General features: G+C 43.4%; 1 long non-coding RNA gene across 1 annotated transcript; it reads left to right on the top strand.

The window, feature by feature from the left end:
• The first annotated feature begins 4,145 nt into the window (after window positions 1–4,145).
• On the top strand, window positions 4,146–5,100 carry LOC116926263. Its single transcript, XR_004395944.2, has 2 exons — window positions 4,146–4,412; window positions 4,536–5,100. It is a non-coding gene; the product is annotated as an uncharacterized LOC116926263 (long non-coding RNA).
• Window positions 5,101–9,510: the final 4,410 nt, after the last annotated feature.

Raw genomic sequence — 9,510 nt, 5'->3', positions numbered from 1 at the left:
CATCTCTTGGCCACTACCAGAAGAGCGAATAATAAAAAAAAACGGTAGGGCAAAGAAAACAAATTAGTAATAAAAAAAAATGTTATTCTAAATTACGTTATACTTCGAGGCAATCCTGATTAAATTTGCCTGTAAGGACAAATGCGTAGTTAACTTCGTCAGATAAAAGATGTTCGGTTAACTCTATTGTGCTGAAGACAGTCATACGCAGTGCCTCTAGCATTGTTTGCTACAGGAATGGCGGCACATTAGTGATAACATGGGCTATATCTGTGTACCACACAGCCTCCAAAAGCGATTTCAATATCTAAATAAAATGTAAAAAAATCACTGTGGTATTCGGATACATTTCCTTTTCCCATAGCGAATTGACCAATACTTATATAGGGAATTACCTCCTTGTCCTTATCCCAAGCATTTCTTCCCTTTTAATTGAATGTCTGTAACATATTCCATTCATAACGTCGAATGCATTGTTGATGAGGCTGGTCATTTCTTCAGTTCCTTCAGTATCTAATACATAACAAAGATAATTTATCACGTCTATAATAATATTTGATATAAATTACCTTTGAATGCTTCCTTAGTGGTCTCCCGATTACGAAAACTTTGAAAGGGCGCTAAGCGTTGTTTCGTGGACTCCTCCTCCTCCTCTGACTAGTTTTGTACAGTAACTCAAAATTTGTGTATCTAACTGCTTTCCTTTTAAACTGGAAGACAATGTATGCACGGTTCAAATATGTTATAAAAGATGAAGTTAAAAGAAATTACCTGTACGTTTTTTACGTTAAATATGTTGTTTCTGATACACTTAATGATATGTGGAACGTCCACGAAAAAATAAAAATTTATTATTTTTCGAGCGTAGAGTGGTCGAATGAGGAAACATTTTCCTCGTTGGTACTTGGATTGCGTAGATCAGTTTGAACGACCGGTTTAGGCATGTTTTGATTGGCAGTGTCCAAGGCGTATTTTTTTCGTCTTTACTCTTTACTCGTTTTTGCTTTCTGCAATATCCGCTTCAGTTTTTCTTTGGGTGTTGAAGACGTTCCCGATCGAGTTGTATTTCCCAAAGACACCACACAGTTTCATCACTATTTTGTTGCTTTGTGCATCATCACATACAACATTTTAAACTATTGCATCCTTTTGTTCTAAGACGGTTATTGCTTGAGCCAATAGTTGGTGAATAACTCTTCCTGGGCAAGCCCCATTGGTGGCGCAACAGGCTTAATCTAGTAAAATCGATAGGGGCGAAAAATAAACACAAGAACGTGATCGGCTCATTCACCCTCATGGGATTTTAACGTGATTAACTCATTCAAACCCTCGTCCTCGCCATAATCAACGAATCCCTCCATTACGAGGTTTTTAAAATCAAATGTGAGGTCTTCGGCAATAGCAATCTCATCCCAGACTTAATTACCGTAACGCATAGCTTTTGGTTTCCCTGAGTAGAATTTCTTGATGGATGATAACGCAAAACTCTTGAGGCCAAAAGTGCAGGGCATGCAACTTAACAATCGGCGGATGGTCTCCGCCGACGGAAGGGGAGGGAGAATATTTTTTCTGAGGTGCTCGTAGTTTCCTTTGCTTTTGATTCGTAAAACGACGCATTCAAGAAGAAATTCTGGGTCGTAGCGCATTGATTTGCAACTCTTCAATTCAGCTTTTTAAAAAATCCCCTTTACAACCAACACTTCCTAAAATCACGAGAAGAAAAATTTAATAAGAATAAAACACAACCGCATCAACACATGGAATGTAAAAATAAATGTTATTGGAGAATCATTTAAAGGTACGTTCCCACTCCGGTGTTTTTCAGCGTTAAGTACTTTGAAATTCGGTTTCAGCAATCTTTGTTGGGATTGTGGAAGGCAAGCGGTTATTACGATTTATCAAACCGTTGCTGAAAAATAATTAAAAGTACTTAACGCTGAAAACCCTGTAGTGGGAAAGTAGAAAGAAGGTTACTGACAGGTCAAACACGAAAAACAATAACTGATAACTCAAACACACTTAGTTCTGTTCTAGTTCAGCAGGTCAAATCGCTAGTCAAAATGGAGCACAGTGAGTCAATAATATAATTTTTAATAGTGTGGCATTGAAAAACCGTTATGACAATCAACATGAATCACACAATTAACCAAGGTCTAACAGCAATCTCCTGTTAGACCCTACATCGTGCAATCCATTTCATCTGGTTTTTATTCGGTACTTGAGCTCTTTTCAACGTGTTAAAGAAAGTTCAAGAACAATATTAAAACCCTGATGAAACGGATGAAATGTTGTAGGTGACCGTTCAAAAACTTGAGCACAAATTACCTTAACCACCGAGTTCAGAGCTTTTTTACATGGGCTCTTACGGGGACGGATGTCTTGCGCGAACGGGTAGTTGGGGGGGTAAAATCATTGCATGCTGATGAAAATCTAGATTACTATTAAGAAAAGAACAGGGTATTTGCTTTACTTTTTTTCATTTGTCACTTATTAATCAATTTGTTAAAATCAATCACTTATGGTTGTTGACTAGCATGCTAGTCAAGAAACATCCGAACGCCGCGTCCGGCAACATCGTGGCTTATGGCATAACGACGTTTTTTAGAATTTTTTTCTTATAGTACGATTTTTTTTACCCGATTTATAAACTGTTCGATAAAACACTCTTTCAAGATTACCCCTTAAAAGCAATTTTAATGCAATCAATCTTGTTTGTTAATAGGATTTTTTAAGTTTATGATACGCAAATTTTTGTGGCCTCAAAAAATGGTTTTTTCCGTTACACAAGATGGTCATCCGTCCGCGCAAGACACCTGTCGCCGTAAGAGCCCATGTTAGAAAGCTCTGAAAACGGCGGATGTTATTTTTTTTTTTTTTTTTTTTTTTTTTTTTTTTTTTTTTTTTTTTTTTTTTTTTTTTTAAAACCCCATTTTTTTTTTTTTTTTTTTTTTTAAAAAAAATTTTATACCGACGTTAAATATAACTAATTAACTAATAACCTTTCAAAGAATACCTTGACGAGTCTTTCTTTGCGATCACGTTTACGTTGCAACGACTTTTGGTTCAGCTAAATTTTTTCGCTACGGTTGATGAGTCTTTCCAACTTGCTTGCTATCGCATTATTAGCCGTAATTTTCTTGTAGCAATTGCACTTATAACAAATGTTACCTTTTTCTAAAATCTGTAGGCAGAAACGTGATCGCCGCACAGCATTCGAATCCTCGGATTTCGAACGGGGTGTAAGTTGGTTGTTAATAGCGAAATTGAATCCCTGGCATAAAGAACTTGACTCGAAGTTTGACATTAGGTTGGTGATGTCCTCCACTTTTTGGATGAATTGGGGTAAAAACTTTGGTGACGCCGCCAACTTTCCCATGACTCGATAGAAGACCTCATTTCCAATTATTGTTATTGACTTGATAACAATTGTAGCATTATATACGTCTCCAAATCTGATAGCTATCTTCTTTTGGGCAGTTAGGTCGTCGTGTTGATAAACATCACAGTCAGGTAACCAACGCCATGTTGGAGGAAGCAGTGCTTCTGTTCTGTCAAAGATGAGGTTGTTAACAGACTCGATGATTACTGAATCTTGAGCAGCTGATTTTCCATCCATGTTTACATCTTCTGTTTGTAAATCATTTCTCTCTACAACTTCACCAGCTATCTCAGCACAGCTGAGTCAGCTGATGAGTCTGGTAAAAGTGTTTCGACATTTCTTTTCTTAGGACGCGTGCTTTTGGGTTTCACTTCTTTCAATGGCTTGCCTAAATGATAAAGACACAAGTTTGAACATGAATAGGAATAATATTAAATAAATTTGTTAACGACAGAAGTCGTTAGGAATTAATGTTAATTTAATTTTCGTTTTGTATGTCTGTGTGTGTATGTGTGTTTCTGTGTAAGATCGTGTCATTGCCGAAGGGCAGACAAGGCTGAACTTGTCTGACCTTGGCTAAACTAATACCCTTTGGTTTTGCTATAGGTTACCCTCCCTTACATTTCCGCCACCCCATTTACACCTAAAACTAAATGTTTGCGTTAGCGCCCTTCTTTTGTTTTACCCTTTTTCTGCATTTCGCCGGTAGTCGATGACGGAGGGAGAAGCGGCAACGAGGTCACTATGAATCGTTTTCGACGCAAAGAGAGAAGAAGGGTCGAGCGTATTGAGCTATCTAGAAAAAGTGCGCCTTTGTGATTGTCTTTTGAGAGAGTGTTTTAACGAGTCTTTTTGATTCCTGTTGATTTAATCAAGCGGTGGCCGTAAAAATCATCTGAATAAACGAAGGTACTTTGTGTACGCAGTCATCTTTGAGTGCTCCGCCCTTAACGATAGATGGCGTGTCGGTTCCCACCCTGACTGACGACAGTGGCCGGCAAGGGCATTCTGATTTACACTTCCTCTTGACAAGGTTGTCTCCTTACTTGTCGGCTCATCAATACAATTACGGTGGCATCTTCCACCGAAACAGAACCTAACAGTACTAGTTATACAATTTACCGGTTCTGATTGTTTCGTTGTCTCGGAAATTCAGGTGTTGGTACGTGAGGTGAGGTCGAAGTGACCTGGTCGTATGCATCAAACATCTCCTTCACCAGTGACATCGTATTTTAAATGTCTGTCCTCCAAGCCTTCATTGCTGTTTCTGAGCGAAACATACCGACAGGAAGCTGAGGATGTTTTCTGAGGTGCACTTCCTCGGTAATATTGAAAACCGTAAGCATGGGATTCAGAACTTTCTTCTTCTTTTCCCAGTTCTTTTTCATTATTGCTTAGCGGGACGCCTTCCTTTAAGCACGTCGAAAACGTTGTTCATAAGTTTAATTAGTCTTTTAGTGCCTTCTGACCCTGCCATTGATAAAAGATAATTAATAACATGTAATGCTCTTGTAATAAATTAATTTTTTTACCTTTGATTTCATTCTTTTTTTCTTCTTTGGTCTCTATAATGCTTCATGGCCATAGCCACGGTTCGAGATAACACTTGCGCGGCCTTTCCAACATTCATTCTTTGAAAATTCGTAGGATAAATGTGAGACTCAGTCAAACGGTGTGTGAGTCTTAATCCATTTAACCTTTCATGATTGTAAAGCCTAGAATAGAAGTCATAGTTTGCTTTTCCTCCGGCAAACTATTAAAATAATAAGGATTAGTCATGGGAATAAAGATTATTCTAATTTTAAAGACCTGGGTGTTTTGGTGATTAAGCATATGATTTCTAACGCATTTCAAGGCATATGGCACATGCCAAAAAACCAATAAATATTGATTGAATCATCCATTGGGTGAATGAAATAGGTTTTCATGGATTCGCAGTCCGGATGCTGAAAATGCTTGCCAGCTTCTTGTTGGCTTGATGTCCATCGCTCACAAAGTTCTTCACAATAGCGACTTGATTGTAGAGTAGGAAAGCTGCTTTGGTCAACAGCTCAAAGCGTATTTCACCTTTAGCAGCTCCTTTAGTAGCGAAGCAGGTGAATGGTTGGACCCAGTCTCCCTCGTATGGCCTGAACATAAACACCAATGCATGGTCGGCGATACCTTTTCGAAGGCTTCCTTGATGCTGTCTCCATAATTGACAATATCCTGACATTCAAGGAGTTTGGCGTCAAATGTTAGGTAAGCTGAAATTGACTTCTCGTCAAAAAGAAGGCAACCCCACCACTCGAATGGTTTTTTTCCGTCCAAAGCTTTCTTTATATTTTCGAAAGATAGCTCGTTGAAGCCGAACATGCAATCGGACGAGCTCAAAAGTCTTCTCAGTGTGTTTGGACAAGGCAACGAAAGAAGGCCTTCTGCTTGGATGTTTTCAGAAATCTTATCCCGTAAGGCCAGATTACTGCTGGCGGAGAAGGTCAATCGGGTCTTACGGTGGTAAGCCTGCAAGACTGTATGCCTTTGCTACGGTTAACTTATCTGAAGTGCCGTAGCACTATTTCAACGACTACTGCGGTCGCCTTGTCGGGCTTGCGCTGGTAAATCCTGAGACTGCTGTTCGCCTTTATCGGGCTAGAGCACGATCAGATTCTGTTGGGTCTTGTCGGGCTCAACAGAGTGTACAGCCGCAGAGCATTACTCTTTGTGCGGCGATAAGAAGGTTCCGGGATGACGTCTCGTTCGCGGGCTGGCTCGTCTGGGAAGGCGGCTGGCAAGCTGGAGGAGGCGGCGGCAGGAAGACTTCGGACTTGACTGAAAGAGAGCGGGTTAGTGGGAGACAAATGAACTTGACTTGACACAGCAATTGGGTGAGAAAAAGTGAGTGTATTAGCATGGCACGACGGCCCCTTATATAAACAGAAAACTACACCGTTGTCTAATTTGTCCGAGCGTCCGATCCTGGAATAGAGGGCACCGCTGCTGATGATTGCCGGTTATCGATCAGTAAACTTCCCGATAACCCTGCGGGGAACTAAATCTATATTCTGGCGGGATGAATTCAGCAGGCTCCGCCTCAATGAGTTCAACCCTCACGTCGTTCCTTTCACCCTCAACAGGTGTCTCCATATATATGGAAAAGCTCTCAGGCAGTTCCAATAACACAGTCTCGCGCTCCAGCCACCTATCTACGGCTCTTGCGAGCCGTAGGCCGTCTTAAGTCACTTGCTTCCGCTAATGGACTTCCTTACCCTCGGTAGCGCGGCACTCCACCGAGGATGACTCGTCTGAGTCTAGCCTTCTTCGGCCAAAGGGTTGGCACCCGGACGAGTGCTGTGAGCTTCGTCCGTCGGAATTTCCGACACTCCCCCCGTTAAAGCTTGGTCTAACTGAGTTCGCGAAAGCTCACTGTCCTCGTAGGGTCCGGTGTTTCGATGGTCATCATCTATCTTGCCCGCTTGGAGCTCCAACGGATATAAACTCTTCGGGTCTCTCGTTATCATGATCGACCCATTGCCTCTGAATTTATCTGCTATAAGCACGTTCACACGTCTCGTCTTTCCTTCATTGCCGGGGATTAGTTTTACTACTCTCCCGGACTTCCATCTCGTTGTTTTGGCCGACTCGTCGTGAATCAACACGACTTGTTTTAACTCAATCTCCTTTACATGTCCTGGGGTTGGGCAGTGAAACTGCTCCAAATCCATCACGTATTCCGTGTAGAAATCCTTCCACCATTGAGCCACCAGGGTTCTCCTGATCCTTTCTCTCTTTGTCAGCGTCACCCGGTCCGAGTATTCTCTCTCCTCGTCATCGACTGGGTGATGCTGCTGTTGTCGGTAGCCTGTCACCAATTGCTTGGGCGTTAGCGGCTCCATATCGTCTTCTGCCACGTATGTCAATGGTCTCGTGTTGATCTTGTCCTCTATCTCCGTCAACACCGTCTGGAATAGATCGTATTCCATACAATCGCTCCCGTACGTTTTATACAGCAGCCGTTTAACGGTCTGCACCATTCTTTCCCAGTATCCGCCCCACCAAGGGGCTAGACTCGGTGAAAATCTCCTTTTTATGTTGAGATCAACCAGCGTGTTAAACACCCTGCTGTCTCTGTACACTGCTCTCAGGTACTTTGCGGCCAACGTGAACGTTCTTGCGTTATCGGAATAGAGCGCCCTGAGGTACTCTCTCCGTGCAAAGAATCGTCTCAACGCGAAGATAAACGTGGAAATCTCCTGGTCGGTCGTAACTTCGAGATGGACTTCTCTCGTTACGGTGCATGTGAAGAGACACACGAATACCTTCGTCTTGTGGCCGCTATTCGCCGGTGACTCCACTGGGAACGGACCCGCAAAATCTACTCCCGTTATCGTGAACGGGTAAGACATTTGTAGGCGGTCCAACGGTAGAGGTGGCGGTATTTCATCGAAGTGCCTCGAGTCCATTCTCTGGCATCTCGTGCACTTACTTGTCTCTTTTTTGATGGCTTGACGCATCTTCGGAATCCAGAAATCCGTTCTGAGGCCCCCATCATGGTTTTCACCCCGGTATGTTTCAACCGAAGATGCGTCTGTTCTATCAGCCTTCTGGTTATGATGTGCTCGGCCGGTAGCAGAATGAGCGCTGCTTTTTTATTATATTCCATCCAGTTTAGATGCCGGCCTCGACACCTGATCAGCTCGTCTTTATCGTCCCACATGAGGCCGAGTTTCCTCAACTCATGTGGGACCTCTGTTTTCCCAGCTTTAAAGCTCTTCACCACTGCTCCGTAGTGAGTCGCCTGGGTTCCTCTTTAAAGCTCGAGCGTTGCCTCTCGAGTTTCGTCGATGGTCAACACGGGGAACTTCAATTTCCTCCCCCGTTGTCTGACCGTTGCCACCGGGCTTTCCGGATTTTCTTTGCCTTTGAACTTTTTTATCGCTCTCAGCATTGTGGCCAAGACTCTTACCATGGTTCGCATGGAGCTGAATTTCTCGTATCATTTCGCTTCGATTGATACCGCACATTGCATTACTTCGTCCGCCTTTTCTTCGACCGAGACTTCCTGCAACTGGAGCTCGGTTGCTGAGCTTGGTGACTGGGGCCATTCCTCCTCTTTTTCCATCCAAGATGGCCCAGTCCATCAACTCTTCTGTGCGTTCAGTTGCGCAGCCGTAGCTCCTCTGGATGCTACGTCCGCCGGGTTCTGTAACCATGGACAGTGCCTGATTTCCTCAGTTTCCACTGTCCGCCTTATCTCCATCACTCTGTTATGGACAAACTGCTTCCACCGACCAGCCTCGTCTTTCATCCACCAGAAAGCTATCGCTGAGTCGTTCTACAGAAGTTTTCTCTTGATTTCTTTCTCCGTCGCTTTCTCGACGTAGCTTCCGAGTCTCGCTGCCAGGAGCCCGCTCAGAAGTTCCAACCTCGGGATCGAGACGGATTTCTTGGGGTCCGTTGCTACTCTCGTCTTGCTGCACAGCATCACTGGGTCTTTTCCATCTGTCCTCTGCAGGTATGCCACCACACTATAGGCGTCATTGCTTGCGTCGCAGAACAGATGGAGTCGCCCGTCATGTTCCCACGACCATCGGGGCTGACATGTATTCTTTAGTTCGGTTATCCCGTCAATGAAAGTCTTCCAATGAGGTATCACATCGATTGGAATGGGCTCATCCCATCCTGATCCAGCCAACCAGACCATTTGCATGATGAGTTTCCCCACCAACGTCACCAGAGCGATGAGACCCAAGGGGTCAAAGATTTTCAGCGCTAGGCTGAAAAGCTTCCGTTTGGTGTGTCTGTCACCAATTTCGCGGGCTGCTCTAAGTACCTGCGCCGGATCAAACCGAAATTTGTCCGATGCTGTATCCCAGATCACCCCTAACGCCTTTGTGGCTGACTTGCTCTCTGCTGTCACATTTGTGACCGTTTCCTTGAATTGAACCTCCGGCAGTCTCTTAATCAATTCTGCGCTATTGGAGGTCCATTTGCACAACTCCATTTTTGCGGCCTTGAAAATCGTATTCGCTTCGCGAATACGTTCTCCGCTTCATCAACATTGGTCTCTCCCCCTAGCCAGTCGTCAACGTACAACTGCTGTTGTAGCTGTCGCACGGTCTCGGGGTATATTTCTTCAAACCCTTTCAGGT

The sequence above is a fragment of the Daphnia magna genome, linkage group LG7 (assembly GCF_020631705.1).
Source record: "Daphnia magna isolate NIES linkage group LG7, ASM2063170v1.1, whole genome shotgun sequence".
NCBI lineage: Eukaryota > Metazoa > Arthropoda > Branchiopoda > Diplostraca > Daphniidae > Daphnia > Daphnia magna.
This window is presented reverse-complemented; position numbering and strand designations above follow the sequence as displayed.